Genomic DNA, 18,565 nt, shown 5'->3' on the forward strand with positions numbered 1-18,565 from the left:
AAATAATTAGAAACAAGTTAGCCAATCATTCAATAAATATCTTTAACCTCTTGCCATGTGTGCCAGGCTCTGTTCTAGGCACCAGGAATACATCAGAGGACCAACCACACAAACACCCCTGCCCTCATGGAGCACACATTTTAGAGAGTTCCACTAGCCCCATTTTAGTGATGCAGATACCTAGCATCGGAGGTTCTCATTGGAGGAACTCAGTGAGAGTTGTTCATTCCTGCGCTAAACTCCTCCCTTCTCAGCTGCTAGTCAGGGACCTTGCCATCTTCATTCTCCTCTCTCCCTCCTGCGTCCTCAATCTTCTTTTCACTCCTGGGTCTTTTCATCAGCATCCACACGTCGCAGTTGCTCCCGATTCGGGAAGAGCTCTTGACCCCACATTCCCCTCTAGTTACCACTGCTTCTTTGCCCATCTGTACAGAAACCAGTAAAAAAAAAACTCCTGAGCGAAGTTGCAGGTACTCACTGTCTCCATTTTCTCTCTTTCTGAATGGCCACTTCTCATTCTCTCTGGAACCCAATTAGAGCAGCACTGCTCTTCCAGGGGAATGGCTTTCTCAGCGTCACCTATGATCTTTATGTGTTAAACCCGATGATCAACTCCAAGCCCTTATTTAGACTGACCTGTCAGGAGCACTTGACTCACTTGATCATTTCCTTCTCTTGGAAACACATCGAGGACACCACACTCTCCTGAGCTTTCTCTTCCCTCACTAGCCATTTCTTCTCAGTCTCCTTTGCTGGTTCACCCTCTTCCCCCATCCTTTATCTTTACTCCATCTACACTCACCCCCATGCTGCTGTCATCAAATCGCATGGCTTTAAATACCAACTCTGTGCCAATCACTCCCCAATGTCTATCTCTAGCCTAGGTTCCTCCCCTGAACTCTAGGCGCCTACTTCCACCTCCCTGCTTAACATCCCTCCTTTGGTGTCTAGCAGACATCTTCAGCTTCACAGTACCCAGACTGACCTCCTGATCCTTCACTCCCCAGATCTGCCTCTTCTGGAGTGGTCTCCATCTCTATAAATGGAAATTCTATCCTCCCATTTTCCCAAAGAACCTCATGTTCTGCTTCAATCCTCTCTTTCTTACCCCACATCCCATCCTCCAGCAAATCCTTTTAATGAAAATTCAAAATAGGTCTAGAGCCCGACCATTCTCCTGACCTCTACTGCTCCCATGTTGGTCCAAGCCAGCATCATCTCTTACTCAAATTATTGTTAATATCATAGCCTCATAAATGACCTCCCTGCCTCTACTCTTGCCCTCCACAGTCTCTTCCCTTCATGGCAGCCAGAGTAACAATGTTAAAATATAAGTCAGATCCCGTCATTTGCCTCCTCAGAGCCTACCCATGGCTCCCTGTCTCCTTTAGAGTAAAAGTCAAGTTCCTACCATCACCTCTGAGAGCCACTACACTTCTTGTTCCTTCTGCCTGGACCACTTTTCCCGCATATATCCACATGGCTTGCTCATTCCCCTCCTTCTGGTCGTGGTTTAAATGTCACCTTCTCAGGAAGACCTCCTTGACTATCCTATTTAAAACTACAACCTTCCTACCCCCCACACTTCCTACCCCCTTCCCTGTTTTATTTTTATCCATAGCATTTGCCATCATTTAACATACTGCATATTTTACTTTCTTATCTATTGTCTACTCCCCCCGCCGCCGCCCCCCCCACTGACAATGTAAATAAAACACTAGGAGAGTCAGGGATTTTTATCTGTTTTATTCATTGCTGAATCCCCAGTGCACAGAACAATGCCAGACACATGGTAGGCACTCAGTAACTAGTTATTGATTGCCTGAATGAATGAATGAACACTTATTCTCAGCCAGGCACAGGAGATACAGCAATCAGCAAGGCATGGTCCTTGCCCCAAGAAGCTCACATTGTAAAGAGGAGAAATAGAAAAGTGAACAGAATTCCTATTCAACATGTTAATTGCAGTACTAGGGATGCATGCCAAGGAGGCTATGGGAATACACAGTAGGCATTCGATAAATGCTTGCTTAATGTTGAACGAATGATTTCCAGTTAGTTTTATTAATAACAACAGAAATACTTCTCTTGAAGCACTGACACCGTCCTAATGACTCTTGTCCTTTTCAGCCCCTCGGGAAGGGCTGGAAGCTAAAGAGACCCTGTTGCCGTAACACTGTCCATCTCTACCCTGCAAAACCTAAAGCATTGATCTGTGTCACTTGTTAAAATCACAAAGGAGAAATAGAGTTAAACTGAAAGCAAAAGACAAAAATGGGCCGGGATAAGCAGTTCCCAAGAGCATTGCAATGAGACGTATTAGTCTGCATTAAGATGTAAATCGCATAGTCCTTTGAGTCAATATTTGCTGATTGTATATTTCTTTTAGCCAAAGGTGAGTCAGTGTGAGGAGGAGAAAAGAGAGAAAATAACAAAAGCATGAATTGCTGGAACGGAACTTTCCCCCCGCTGCTAAAACTTTGCACTGAAGCTGTGTCTGACAACAAAGCAATAGATTGAAAAATGAAAAATGGAATCAACCAATTGTTCTGTCTACATGACACATATTCTTTGACTTCTTTCCCAACTGAATTGATATTGTGTATATGTGGTTTGAAGGGTAGAAAATGGGCCAGTGGAGGGGAGAGTATTATAGGAGGCATTTGGTTCCAGGTCCTTCTCTCTTTCCCATTGTCTGGCTTTTCCTGGGTGGTGGGAGATTGGGAGTCAATGTAAAGTGTTCTGCCGCTACCTGGAGCATGGCTTGCATATTGGGGTCCCAAGTACTCCTGTTGCACATTTCTTCACATCCTGGGAACAGTACACCTTGATCTGTACTAGAAGCAGACAAAGATGTCATAGGGGCCATTGGTAGTTGGCACTGTGGAACAGAGGTGCTCACCTAACCAGAGTGCAGAGACTGAAAGAAGAGGACCGAGGCTGGGTGGTTGGGAACACCTACACTGAAGGGGCTCGTAAGAGAGAGATGGAGGCGAGCAATGTCACATGCCTCTGAAAGGTCAAATAAGATGAGGACTAGCTAAAAGGTAGAAGCAGCCTAAATGCCCATCAACTGATGAATAGATAAGGAAAAGGCGGTGTATCTGTACAATGAAACACTGTTTAGTCAGCAAAATGAATGAAGCACTGATTCACATGACAACTGGATGACCCTCAAAAACGCTACGCTAAGTGAGGGAAACCAGCCGCAAAAGACCACATATTGTATTACCCTGTTTATATGAAATGTCTGGAACAGGCAAATCCATACAGATAGAAAGCAGGTTAGCGGTTGCCAGGGGCTGAGGAGAAAAGGGGAATGAGGAGCGGCTGCTGGGACAGAGCCTCCATTCAGGGTGACGGAACATGTGAATGTACTACATGTCACTGAACCATGCACTTTAAAATGGTTAATTTTATCTTCATATGAATTTCACCTCAATAAAAAAATATAAGATGAGGACTGAGATGTGGTCATTGGATTAAGAAGTCATTAAGACTTCTGTGAGAGTAGCATCGGTGATATTGTGGGAGCAGAAGCCAGACTCTGGGCAGTTGAGGCATGAGTGTTGAGAATGGGGCTGCAAGGAGCATAGACAAATCTTTCAAGAAGGAAGAAGATAGCAGTAGAATTGGAGGGGTGATGGCGGGCATTGTTTCTTGACTGTAAGATGGGGGAGACCTAAACCTTTGTATCAAATGAGGAGAAGGAGCCAGTGGAGAGAGAGGGTTTCAGGATACAGAGAGACACTGGCTGTCTGATGGAGCATGGTCTCTATGGAGGAGATAGGGATGTGAGCCAGAGCAAAAGTAAACTGATGAATCTTGAATAGAAGGTTGGAATGTGCCTCCCATCATGTGGGAGGCAGGAAGAAGAGATGCCAAGGCAGATGGGGATGTGGAGAGGAAGTTGATGATGTTCCCATCTACTGGCATTGTCTATGAGATGGGAAGCAAGGTCAATACAAAGAAGACTGATTAAAGCTGGCTACTTGACATAGCGCCATGTGGTTACCAGAAGCTAACTGACTTCCTTTCCTATAATCCTTAATGAGAGAACAAAGACTGGTCTCCCAATTCTTTCATTTTGGTTTATTTCAGTTGTCTTTATTGGGCTTGCATTTTTTGATTGTATCACTCCTTACCAACCCCCACACATGAATTTAAATTTTGAATTCCATTTGTCTAATGAGTAACTATACTTGAAATGATAAAAATAACAAGTTCTGTGAGTACTCCAGTTGTAATGATCTTAAAGTACAGTGTCTGAGGCATCTGAAATTCAGTACCTTAGAGAGTTAATTAAGTCAGGTTAATTGGAAAAGATCTAATCTCCAGATAGGGAACATGGTTGATTATCTTATTTATGCTTAAATAGAGTAGCAGAGGTCATTACAAGACTTTTTAGAAGATTATTGATTGATACATAATTTCTTAGTTAATTTTGTTTGACAATATATCTTGCTGCTTGAATCTACCACTTCCTCGCTTTGGAATCTCCTCAGCACAGTTGATCTATTGAAATCATGACAATTTAGCACATGGCTTATTTGTCTAATCTAGTTTTAACATATACAGACACCTAGCATTTGGCATTTGACTGTGACTCTAGAAACCAGCAGTATCACACATGTGTGGCATGCTGCCAAGGGCAGAACTGGGAAGATGGAAGTTTCTTGGGACAGTGGAGGTACCAATGGGTGGTTGGAACAGGACTTTTAGTCAACTTTAATGTCCATAGCTTTGCCCCATTCCCAAGCCATGTCAAGTAAACACACACTCCAGGTACAAACAGTGTGCTTGCCTGGCAAATGCAATTTCAAGACAAGTCTCCTAACCTGGCTTCCCAACCAGTTTGTAACCTTGAAGCCCCTGCTCTAGAGAAATGCTGGAGTCACTTTTGGCTGCTCTGCTTAAGGCAGCCGTTTCTAACAATGGAGCTGGAAAAGATTGCTTTGTCACTGGAAGTTACTGGAAGCAGGAGAGCATCTTTCTTGGGAGGCTCTAGAAGCATTTATTGTTTGGATAGGAGTTTAGACTAATGTGAACTTCTGGGTGCATTTAATTTTAAATTCTTTATTTCAAAGATCTACAATAAAGTTGGACCAAAGAGGTCTTGAAATCATTCAGGTTTAACTATCTATGTGTGTTCATGTGTGTGTATTTCACTGAGATCTCAGTAGTATAATACAACTATTAAGACCCTTGATCATCTAGATCACTCTATTTCCTCCAAAATATTACTTATCATAAAATTTATTTTCTATCTTTGCTTATAACAGTAACTATTTTAAAAAATATATTCCTAAAATAAGTTCTGAAAGCAAATTCACTTTCTTTTCTGGAATATTCCATGTATTAAGACTAATGATTTCAAAGCATTTATCTGGGACGATCTTTTGGAGTAAAGGAGCTTATGTGGATTCTAACTCATTTTGGAGTGCTCACTTCTGCATTTGCAAGTTACCGTCACCAAATGTCTGCTGTTCTGCCCATTTTAGAAGCATAAAAGATGAAGTCCAAAGGATCAAATTGAAAAGAATGGAGAAAATTGACAATAATACGTAAAGCAGCTGTGTTTAAAAAAGAAACCTTCAAATATTCCCCACCTCATCCCTGGCACAGCTGTAGAGGAAACTGCTGTAAATGAGCATGTTTTACATTTGGACAGTATAGTGAATTTTCCCTTAACACTTAAGCAATTAACCAAGCATTGGTGTTTTGCATAAAATTTTGTCCTTGTTATAATAATTTCTTACATGTTTATATCGCTTTAGAGTTTGAAACGTGCTTTGATGTCTATCATCTCACTTTAGTAAGTTACCCAGCAGTTTCTCTGTGCCAGGCATTTGAAGCACTTTATAGTCTATCTCATTCAGCCCTTCTAACATTCCCACGCAGTAGGGCTTGTGATCTCAGTTTATAAATGAGCAGACTGAGGCGTGGCTGGGGTAAGAGCCTTGTGTCTGCCGATGCAGTGGGAGGTACAGCCTGACTTCTAAGTCCGATCCAAGTGCCCCGGAGGCCGTGGGCTTTCCCTCCATGCTCTGTGGCCTCTGAAGCTTGCCTTACTTTTTCTGCCTGTTTTACCTCTACTTCTTACTAACCTGTGGTCCCTTTTGGTACGAAAGCTTTATTGCTAGTCACCACGGAGAAGTAGTCCTATGACAAAGAAGTGCTAAACAATGACAAACTTAATTGCAACATTAATTGCAGTAGTTGTTAATCTCTACTGAGCGAAACTGACTATGTGGCACTGAGTGGGGGCTTTTGATATCTTATTTCATTGAATCTGCACACCATACCTGTGTTGCATTTGAACCTTACTCAGTCCTAGAAGGCTGGCAGAGCTAGTGTCATTCTTCACATTACAGATAAGACCACAAGTTCCTTGAGGTTAAAGGACATGTCTAAGGGCACACTGCTTAGTAGGACGGATACTAGAATCTAGGTCACCTATCTTCCTGTCAGATACCCTTCCTCTCAGTATACATCTCACAAATGCCAGGGTGTGGCTGCTGTGCACCCCAGATGATATGCTCTATGTTTATTTTGCAGTTTTATTTCTACAGCCGGCGCCAGCGCTGCAGCAAAATTAACAACTGCATTCCTCTTTAGTGCTCCTCTATTCAAATTGCTTTATGCCCCAAGGACAAGCAAGTGATGGCCTCTCTGTGCGTTTGTGTCTCTTTTTCATTTCATCTTATTCCTGACAACAAATTGAACTTCTGATGGGGATAGATAAGATTCTGACTCACTGAGCTGCAGGCAAGAGTGACTCAGTAGATTGAATGTGTTCTCTGGGAAGTCTAGAGAAGTGATCTTAAGGAAGAAGAGTATGTATTAAGAAAACAATTTCTCTCTCCAGGAGGAGTGGCTAACTCAGTGCCCCAAAGCATATAATCCATTTTGTCCAAAGTTCTGTTAGACACCTAGGTACCTGGCTTCCCTTGTCTAGGCAGAAGCAAGAGCACAAGGGACGAGAGAACTGGGCTCTAGACCCAGATATACCACTTACTAGCTGTGCGGTCACTTCTTTAAGCCTAAGTCTCTTCATTGGGAAAAGGAGAATATTGTACTAAATCGTCTCTAAATGCCTTCCTGCTTCAAAAATCATGATAGCTGAGGTTCATGGAAGACTTTTTAAAGCACTTCCATCACATTAGCTCATTATTGCAAGCCTGAAAGGTGAGTATTTGTTTTTCTCCATTTTACAGATGAGGAAAGGCCCAGGGCTCAAGACTGGAAGTGACGGATCCAAGGTCACACAGCTAGAAGTGGTGAAGTTAGGGATGAAGCTCATATCTCTTTGATCTTGAACCCCCATCTTCTTTTCACTATCACACATCTGCATTTGCTTACTCTGTGTTTATATAATTGTGCTAAACTTTGTCTGGATATTATGGATTGATGTATCTGCCCCAACAGTTGATTCAGTTGTTTGTATAGATTTTTCTTATTCTAAATGGCTAACCATGGAGCAGGGAGGGTATACCTCAGTGATAGAGCACATGCTTAGCAATCACAAGGTCCTGGATTCAATCCCCAGTACCTCCATTAAATAAATAAATAAACAAATAAATAAATAAACCTAATCACCTCCCCCCTCAAAAACCAAAACAAAATAATACTATAAATGGCCAACCATTACCTTAATTTGGTGACTTCCAAGGTAGAGCAGAATATGCTGTAATTTTGTGGGAGAATAACCTTGTTAGGTAGGGGCAGCAGAGCAACTAAATGACCTCCTGAATAGAAGCTGATCTTTACAAACATTTCTCTGTATATTCAGGGCTTCAGCTTACTTAGAAGCCAGCACATCCCCAGAAGAATTCCTCCCCCTGCAAGGCCAGCCAGGGGCTGCTTCTCAACCTGTTGTGACCTCTGCCTTCCACACAAGAGCCTGGGATAGAGACTCTGGCTGGTATATAGCCTATTATTCATACCCTGTGACAGAGCCCAGGGGATGCAGAGCTGGCTAGAGGAACACCTAGATGGATTTTGGCCTGGTTTCTGTGAAGGAATTCCATCTTCTCAAAAGCAGAAAACAGACAAGTCACCTCTTTTTATTACTTGGTGGGGACTGACAAGATCTATGATGTCAAATATCTTGTTGCATCTGACTCAATAGACAGGCACTGATCTCAGAGAAGGCAATTTGTGTGCTTAAGTGTGGGGAAGAAGAATAAATAAAGAGATGGTTCCTATTCATAAGGAACTTGGATCCACGTGGAGAAGACAAACAAATCGCAATCACAACTCTACATGGTGGGGGAGGGGATAGCTCAGTGGTAGAGCCCGAGCTTAGCATGCACCAGGTCCTGGGTTCAATTCACAATACCTCCATTAAAAAAAAATAAGTAAATCTAATTTCTCCCCCCCACAAAAAAAAACAACATCTCTACACAGGATGGTGTAAGTAATACAAGAAATATGAACAATGAATGGGCTGTGGAAGTCTAGAGTGTAGAATAAAGTCAGTCTGACTTGGCAAGGGGTGAGGATTGAAACTGATGACCAAGGGATCAAAGAAGGCTTCATGGAGGAAGTGGCTCTGGAACTGTGACTTAATGAAGGGTATGATCAGAAGAGATGGAGAATGGAAGAAACAGCATCCTAAGCTTAAAAAAAGAAACAGCATGTGGAAAGTCACATGAATGTGGAGAAAGCCATGAATGTGCATATTCTGAGCTCTAGATGATCTTGAATTCCGTGCTTTGTTCTGTAGGCACTAGGGAGGCATTGCAGGTTTTTGAGCAGGAGATGGATGTGATCTGTGTAGAGTTTAAGAAAGAAAACCCAGGTAGTAGTGTGGAAAAATGGATTCGTGGGCTGGGGAGATACAGAAAAAATGGAATGTAATTATAAAGTTATGGGATGGTGATGAAATTTTGAGAGCCTGAATGGCAGTCATGATGGAAATAAAGACATGAATGCAATTTTTTTTTTCACTGCAGAGGGATATTTTAATCATTTGGATGTGGGGGTGATAGAGACACATCTAGGATGACTTTCAGGTCTGAGGCCTTGGGAACTGGGTCAGTGGCTTAATTTCACCAATAATAATGATAATGATGATTTTTTAAAAACCTCCATGGTACTTACCGTGAGCCAGCCAGTCCCTGTTCTCAGTGCTCTACGTAGATGGGCTCGTTTAGTCCTCACGGCAACCTTTATGAGGTAGAGCCCGGCTACCATCCTCACTTTAAAACTTAAAGTGAGGCAAAGAAAGGCATGATTATTTGCCCAGAGTCACACAGAGGGTTTCGTGGTAAAGTTGAGACTGGAATCCAGGTACTTTGGCTCTTGAAACCCATGCTTCGTGGCCACTATTGTAAGGAGCCAGTGGCGCGTAGGACTGCCTGTAATCTACAGCCTTGAAAATACTTACGATATTGTCAAAATTACTGCTGATCTAAGCACAAAATAATACCTCGTAATTATTTTAATTTCTATATTTTTATTGTGAGTAACATAGAACACGGTTTATACATTTATTGGCCATTTAAAGTGTGTACTTCTTGGATGTATTATTTGCTCATTTCCTTACTGGGATTTCTTTCAAGATTGTAGAACTATTTACATATGAGGAATATTAAGTCTTAATATATATATATATATACACACACACACACATAAAAGTAAGTATACATATTAGATTAAATCATATGAAATTGCCAATATTTGATCGTGTTTGACCCACAAAAATGGCAATTTCTTACAGTTCCGCCTAATCATTCCATTAGTCATAATAACTGATATTTATTTAGTCCTTAATATGTACAAGGCACTGTGCTTTATTTACATGTATTAGCTCATTTAATTCTGACAACTACTTTACAAGGTAAATACTCTCATCTCCATTTCACAGACAAGAAAATTGAGGGACAGGGAGGTTAAATAACTTGCTGTAGTTCATGAAGCAGGTTGTCAGGCACGTTCAGGGGCCTTATCTGGACTGAAACTTGGTCTTTTTGACTCAAAAGCCTGTTATCTTAACCACTGCCTTATATTGCCTTGCATTCTTATTCTTCCAGATGACTTTTAGAAACAGGTTCCTCAAAAAAATTCCTGGTGAAATTTTAGTTGGGATGACATTCAATGCATGGATTAGCACATGGGGAATTCATATCTTTACACTGTAGAGTCTTCCTATCTGAAAGCAAGCTACCGTTCTCCATTAATTCAAATATATTTTTACTTCCTTTGTAGAGCTTTATAGATTTATTCATGGGATTATTTAAAATGACAATTCCAAGGATATACTTAAGGTTGTCCTTTGTGTTTTTTAACTTTATGCTGCTAGTATGATAGGATTTTTTCTTCCATTATATGATCTAAATGGTTATTATTTGTATATGGAAAAGCTTTGGTACATTACTTTTATAGTTATCCATTTTACTGAATTTTCTCTAAGAGTTTTTGAATCTGTTCCCGCATATCCATCACAAGATCACCATCCTCTCTCACCTGGATGACTAAATAATAATCTAACTGTCCTCCTTGCCTCCTAGCTTGCCCACCTAAAATCCACCCTGTTGCCATGGTGAGCTTTCAGAAGTACAAATCTCATGTCCCTGGGTTTAAACCTTTAGGTGGATCCATCCCCGCTGCCTTCAGGAGACATTTGTGCCCCCTCACAAGGTATTCAAGTCTCCTTGAGCCTTGCTACTCATTCACGTAGACCCAACATTCCAGCCAGACCCAGCACTCACATTTCTCATAACGCAGGGTGAACACCCATGCCTTAGCGTGTCCTGCACCCTGCAGGTGCTACCCCTCCTCCCTCCGCTCAGCTCTTCTCCGAACTTTACTGGCTACGCCAGGTGGGTTCTCCGTGTCTTTGTCCCTGTCTTCACCTGGCACCGTTTATACACTCCAGTATGGCAATTACCATGGAGGCTTGTTGTTGATTCTCCACACGGATTAATGGTTAAGATGGACGTCAGAACCAGACAGACCTAGGTTCACACCTGGTGCAACTGCTTGCTATTTATGTGACCTTGGGAAGGACACACGACCCCGTGTGGATACGAATGAACACTCCACAGAGCAGTTATGAGGATTACTCAGGACAGCGTGTGCAAAGTGCGTAGCCCCACGCCAGGCACGCAGGAGGTATTCCGCACCTTTTCAAAGTGACAGTGCGGACGATGAGAAAAGGGTGGCCTAACCAGATGGTGTGGGCTTCAGCGACAGTGGAGCTGCGAAGCAGGGTTCAGGGAAGCTCCACTTGGGAGCCGGGAGAGGGATAACTTATCTTTCTGCCCGGATGGATGAGGGCTGTGGGAAAATGAGCAGCCTCCACTAGGGGGTTGCTAGACAATGACATTTTTAGAGCTTGGAGTTTAAGTTAAGGCAAGAAAAGCTACAGAGGGAATGTTTACGGCTTCTACTGGGAGTTGTTTTGATGCTGATGTTGTACCTGGGAACCGTCATTCCTCCTATGCCAGCACCAAGTTGGCCCAAAAGACTGAAGTAAAAATGGAATCGATGGTGGTGAGTCGCGGGAGGGAGGCCAGATGGCCAGCCACCGCACATGCCAGTCAAGGCTGGAGTGACAAAAGTCTTATTTCACTAGCTTCTCAGAGTTCTTTGAACCATGCAGAGGCCTGAAACTGCCTAAGGACTCCTTCTGAGTCAAGTATAGGAAATGGACCCCAAAGCCTTGCCTAACGGTACAATTTCCCTCCAGCCCTCTATCTGATAACCTAGTTTCCAACCCCAGTAACCGAACCCCTCTAGTTACTTTGAACCACTTCTCTGGGAAGAATCTGTTTGGCTTTGGTCATTTGGCAGCTGGCATGAGGAGAGGGTGGGGAAAGGGCTCCTCTCTCTTCTGTTACGGTCTGTGGCCCTCCCCGATGTACCCTTTGCCTCCATGTATCTTCTTGGGAGGGCCTTTCTGCGGGTATGGCTGGTATCTTAATTTTTGTGGAATATATACCCTGAAGCTGTGATGTCTAGAACCAGGGCAGGCCTGGATTGGGGTGTTGACCATTTTCTGGCTAATGGTTTCCCTTTTATTTGTGTAGCTTGAATCTCTGCTCTGGTAAGGGAAGACAAGAGGGGGAGAGAAAGAAAGAGGGAGAGGGAGAGAGAGAGAGAGAGAGAAAGAGAAAGAGAAAGAGAAAGAGAAAGAGAAAGAGAAAGAGAAAGAGAAGGGGAGGGAGGGAGAGGTGAAAAGAAACAATTTACTGTTTTTTTTTAAGAGATCAGCCAGTGAAAATATAGATGATGGAGACAGATCTAGGTATAGGCCCAGCTTCACCACTTTTGAGGTCTGTGATGTGGGCCTGGTTATTTAATCTCTCTGAGCTTCAGTTCCTTCATCTTCATTAATTGGATGCTTATTTTATTCAAACAGATATTTTCTCTTTGTTATCCCCATTACTTATCTATTTATTTTTCTTAGTGGAGTTACTGGGGATTGAACCCAGGACCTTATGCACGCCAAACACACGCTCTACCACTGAGCTCTATTCTCCACCCCCCGTTATCCCAGTTATTAATTTAATGTTGAACCGCCTTGAGGGATGGAAACGAAAGCTGTACAGTGGTTTGACTTGTTGTATCTCATCATCAGCTGTCAGGATGATATACTACATATGGAGAATACCTAGAATTCTTTATCATCAAAATATGAATCATCACAGGGAGCAGGTAGTGCCTGCAGGTCCTGAAGCAGTCGCTATCTATTTTTAGTCCCTACATTAAAGGTTTTTCTTTCCCTCTCTTTTGTATGCATATATGTGATGAGTGGGGTTGTTGAAGGAACTGAGCTTGAGGATGGAAATGGGCTAAATCTCTTCCCTCTTTGTCATTTAAGAAAATGATTCAACTTTCCATTTTGGGAGTATCTAAGGGTCACCTTTAGCCAATTATGGCTCATTTTCTGTTTTTGTGTTATATTCTCAGACTTGAAAACCTATACAAAAGGGATCTCTTCTGTATGTTTTCTTCATGGTGGAAGTGACTAAAACTCACTAAACATAGAAGATCTTTGTGAGAGTGTCACTTAAAATTGGAAAAAGAAGTCTTTTATAGAAAAACTCTTATAGGTAATAGTAATTCACTCCCTTCTAATAATGCCAGGAGGGTGAAACAATTATTTCAGATATTTAAAAAAATAGATGGGCTTAATTTTTTACATCCTGAATTGTTAACAAAAGAACAAAACTAGATATATTGCAGGAGGCAGACATGCACATGCACCTGGGACCAATTAAATATTTTTCCTTCATCTTAATCAGAACACTGGGGCTTTTCTCTTTCATAGTGGACTTACATTCCCCAAATTTGAGATTTTTAGATGCTATTTTTAACCAACCATTTTCACTGGGTTTATTTGAATCAGATTTAAATTTATTTGAGTCAAGTAAGAGACTCGATCTAATGGTAGTAGTAATGCCTCACATTTGGATTGATTTTACAAATTTCAGATGGCTCTAGTGCGTTATTTTATTGATCCTCACGGCAGATAACAGATAACAGTCTTGTAAGATAAGCCGGCCAGGCAGTATTATCTTCCCATTTTACAGGTGAGGAAACTGAATTTTACACAGTTCGGGATCACACATTAGCAACAGAGTCAGACTCAAACCCAGGTCGTCTGACTGCCTAACCCACTGCTCTTCCAAGTTCACTACCACCTACTACTTGATCATTCTTTGTTTCCTTTCTACTCCTTTGAAATGGCCTGAAGAACTGTACTAGTTTCTCATAGCTGCTGTAACGAAGTGTCACACACTTGATGGTTTACAACAAAAAAATTTTTTTCTCTCTTAGTTCTGGAAGTTAGAAATCCAAAATCAAGGGTGCAGCAGGGCTGTGCTCCCTCTAAAGGCTCTAGCGGTGAATACTTCCTTTCTTTGTCCTAGCTTTGGTGATTCCTGGCAATCCTTGGCCTCCCTTGGCTTCTAACTTCATCATTCCAGTCTCTGCCTCCATTGTCACATGACCTTCTCACTGTGTGTTTCTCTGTCTGTGTCCAGCTCTCTCTCTTCTCATAAGGCCATCAATGATACTGAGTGAGGGCCCACTCTACTCCAGTGTGACTTCCTCTGTATTAATTACATCTGCAACAATGCTATTGCCAAATAGGATCACTTTCTGAGATACTAGGGGTTAGGACTTCAACTCAATCTTTTGGGGAGACAATTTTTTTACATTATTTAAAAAATTTTGTTTTATTGAGTTATAGTCAGTTTACAATGTTGTGTCAATTTCCAGCGTAGAGTACAATTTTCCAGTTATATATGAACATACATATATTCATTGTCACATTGTTTTTCACCATGAGCTACCACAAGATCTTGTATATATTTCCCTGTGCTATACAGTATAATCTTGTTTTTCTATTCTACATATGCCTGTCAGTATCTACAAATTTTGAACTTCCAGTCTATCCCTTCCCATCCCCCTCCCCCCTGGCAACTACAAGTTTGTATTCTATGTCTATGAGTCTGTTTCTGTTTTGTATTTTATGTTCATTTTTTTTTAGATTCCACATATGAGCAATCTCATATGGTATTTTTCTTTCTTTTTCTGGCTTATTTCACTTAGAATGACATTCTCCGGAATGTCATCCAAGTTGCTGCAAATGGCGTTATGTTGTCTTTTTTTATGGCCAAATAGTATTCCATTGTATAAATATACCACCTCTTTATCCAATCATCTGTCAATGGATATTTAGGCCGTTTCCATGTCTTGGCTATTGTAAATAGTGCTGCTATGAACATTGGGGTGCAGGTGTCATTTTGAAGTAGGGTTCCTTCTGGATACATGCCCAGGAGTGGGATTCCTGGGTCATACGGTAAGTCTATTCCTAGTATTTTGAGGAATCTTGGGGAGACACAATTTAACCCATAACCGATCCCTCCTCTTTGAGGGATACTGAAACCTTTTAGTTCTCAAGGGGAAAGGAGGTTACTAAGGTTGGATATTGTTGGGAAATGTCCTCAGGTATTTATTTGTGTGTTTTCATAATGTGGATCTGGAGATCACAAGAGCTGGATGGAGTTGGAGCCATGTTTCGATGTGATTCTCAGGAGCAGTTGCTTTTGGAGGGTGCTTGGAGAGATTCTGTAGTTAGAGAGGAGTCATCAGGAGGTACTTCCTTCCAATTTCAGCAGGCGTGTAAGTTTAGCTTTGAGGGATGACCTGGATCAATGCTTTGTAGTGTAAATCTCCATTACATTAGTGGCAACAGGCCTCCAAATAAGTAGTGGGATTCCATGTAATGAACATTTATTGAGTAGTTACTCTGTGCAAGGCCCTTTGCTGTGGTGGACACAGAAAGGAGAAAACCATGGCCCTTACCATCAGGGAATCTAGTCTAGTTGTTCAGTTAAAAAATACTGGCAACTCCCTGCGTGTCAGGAACTGTAAAGTCACCAGTGATGTAAGGGAGAAGGAGGGGAAGCGAGGGGAAGGGAAAATTTCCCAGGAGGTGCTCAATTTCTAGTGGCTGGAAGAAGGCAAGTAGGAAGCCATCTATCATTCAGTAAGTTCAGGGTGTGCGAGGACAGGAGAGGTGCACCTAACACAGACTGGGGCCTCAGGCAGGGCCATCACATCGATGTCTGAGGGACATCAGTCCAGAACTCGCATTGTGAGAGTTTCTACTCAGTACAGGTGGCAGGAGGAGATACCCATGGTGAGTTCACACTAGTCTGCAAATCAGACATCAGTTCCCCTTTCTCTAGGTGTGTGTGGCCTAGTGAATGGCAGATAGGAAGTCTGAATCTGATTCTGCTGGCAGGAAGGGGGCACAGCACTGATGATACTGTGGAGAGTAGTAACTTCAGAAAAATTGCCCTGGCAGCGATACAAAGGAGAATGGAGGGGGTGAGTGTGGAGGCAGGGGAGCCAGTTAGAGGCTTTTTCAAGGGGCTGGGGAGAGGGGAGTGCCATCATTTCCAGCCAGGCTAGTCGCTTGGTCTTCCCACGCCTGGTCTGGCCCTGCTACAACCCATTTCCCACCCAGCAGCTAAATGTACAGTTAAAAGCATCAGTCAAATCCCACAACTCCCTGCTTACTGCCTGTCAGTGGCTTCGTCTTGTCCCTTCACATGGCTAACCTTGGAGTTCAAGGGTTCGAAACGGCCCGGCCTCCCTCTTCAAATTCTTCCCATTTCACTCTTCCCTTTCACTTTCTGCTCTCCAGCCAAATGGCCTTCTTTTCAGTACTTGAAACACACAAAGCTCTTACCTGCTTTAAAACCTTAGCACTGGCCATTCCCTCTACTTGGAAAGCTTTCCCCCCAGATCTTATTATTCCTAATCTTCCAGATTTCAGATAAAATGTCATCTCCTTTCGGAGAGGTCTTCACTTGACCGCCTTCCCTAAAGCAGCCTCCGTACTGCCCTGTCTCCTCGTCCTTCATGCTGGACATTGTGGGTTTCCTACCCAGCGTGAGCCCCCCCTTCCTTCTCAACGGGACGCCACTTTTGTTCATGTGTTCACCTCTGCCGCCTTCAGCCCCGAGTCTTAATTAAGGGAATGGGGCTGCTTGCTCTGCAGCTCATTGTCTTCCATGTGCCAGCGACTGGCCGAGGAGAAGGCATGAGAACCAACTCTTGACAATTCATCCCTTCACTCAACAGATACGTTCTGCACACTATTCTATGTCCTGGGGATACAGCAATGTACAAAACAAAGAAAAATACCTGCCTTCGTCAAGCCTACGTTTTAGTAGGGGGAACAGGCTGTTAGCGCCAAGACCTGGCCCCACAAAACAAGCTGTAGGATCCAGTGCTGGGGCACCTCAAGCCAAACACCTAAGTGAGAGGGGACACATCCCCACCCATCAGCAGACAGGCTGCCTAAAGACTTCCTGAGCCCACAGCCACCTCGAGACACACCCATAGACATAGCCCTGCCCACCAGAGGGTCAGGATCCAGCCCTGCCCACCAGTGGGCAGGCACTGGCCCCTCCCACCAGGAAGCCTGCACAAGCTTCTAGAACAGCCTCACCCACTAGAGACCAGACACCAGAGGGAAGAAAACTATAATTCTGCAGCCTGCAGAACAAGTCTGCAAACGCAGGCCAGACCCTACTTCAGGAACAACTGGCCCCTGGCCCTTGGGTGACAAGAGGGGAGTGCACTGCTGGGACACGTAGGACGTCTCCTACAGAGGGTCACCTCTCCAAGGTTGAGAAACATAACTAACCTACCACATACATAAAAATACAAGTAGAAATTTAGACAAAATGAGACGGCAGAGAAATATGTTCCAGACAAAGGAACAAGATAAAATCCCCAAAGAACTAAGTGATATGGAGATAGGCAATCTACCAAAGAAAAAGTTCAGAGTAATGATCATAAAGATGATCAAAGCACTTGGGAGGAAAATGGATGCATAGAGCAAGAAGTTAGAAGTTTTTAACAAAGAGTTAGAAGATATAATGAACAACCAAACAGAGTTGAAGAATACAATAACTGAAATGAGAAATACACTAGAAGGAATCAAGAGTAGAATAAATGAGGCACAAGAACACACGAATAAGCTGGAAGACAGAGTAGTGGAAATCACTTCTGCAAAACAGAAGAAAAAAAAGAATGGAAAGAACTGAGGACAGTTTAAGAGACCTCTGGGATGACGTCAAGCACACAGATATTTGTACTATGGGGGTCCTAGAAGGTGAAGGGCGAAAGGGCCTGAGAAAATATTTGAAGAGCTAATAGCGGAAAACTTCCCTAACCTGGATAAGGCTTGAGTAGGAGTAGAGCCAGATTGTGTGGGAATTGCTGCTTTCATAGTCTGAGGGGGGCACTCTTTGCAAAAATACTGCAAAAATGAAAATACAAAATTGTTCATAAAACTGTATATTTCGAATTAGAAAATAAGTCACAAGTTAATGACTTTTATAAATCAGACCTCACGAATTCAGCAGAACAACTGCCTGGCAGACAACTGTGTTTTATTCCCCTGGATTTGGACTGAATATTCTTTGATCACCTCTTTTAATGACAATGATTATGGAATATTTTCTGTAGAAAGATAAACTAGTCCCTTCCTCAAATGTGATTAACATTTTATTTTTTATCATCAGTAATTTAGAAACAATAGTTTCAGCATCACAGCTTGATGTTAGTAACATCAAATCAATTTTTACAATTGTCTAATCTGGGGGAAACTTCTATCAAGTCTCTTCCATGAAAGAAAAGTTTTCAGGATTTTTTTTGTGCAGAGATTACTCTGAATTGATCAGATTCATGAACCAATTTGTGGAATATCCTAGTAGTGGCAAATTGAGTTTTATATTTTCCTTGTCAATGTCATCATTTCATGGCAAATCAGAAAGAAATTTTAATTTCAATATTTTCCAATATGTTTATGTGATTCACTCCTCTTTGTGAAGTGGAATATCAAGCAATCCAAGGCTGTTCTTTGGATGTTTGTAGTTAATGATCATGCTGATGTGTGAGAACTTCCATTTCAATAGTTTGAATGGAAACCCAAAATTTTACATGTTTAATGGTTGGAAGAGTTTTCCATAGACTAGCTTGTGGCTCTGAATGTTTGAAACTTTGTTTCTTTTTGAATATCCACATTGTT

Source organism: Camelus dromedarius, unplaced genomic scaffold, assembly GCF_036321535.1.
Source record: "Camelus dromedarius isolate mCamDro1 unplaced genomic scaffold, mCamDro1.pat HAP1_SCAFFOLD_29, whole genome shotgun sequence".
Taxonomy (NCBI): Eukaryota; Metazoa; Chordata; class Mammalia; order Artiodactyla; family Camelidae; genus Camelus; species Camelus dromedarius.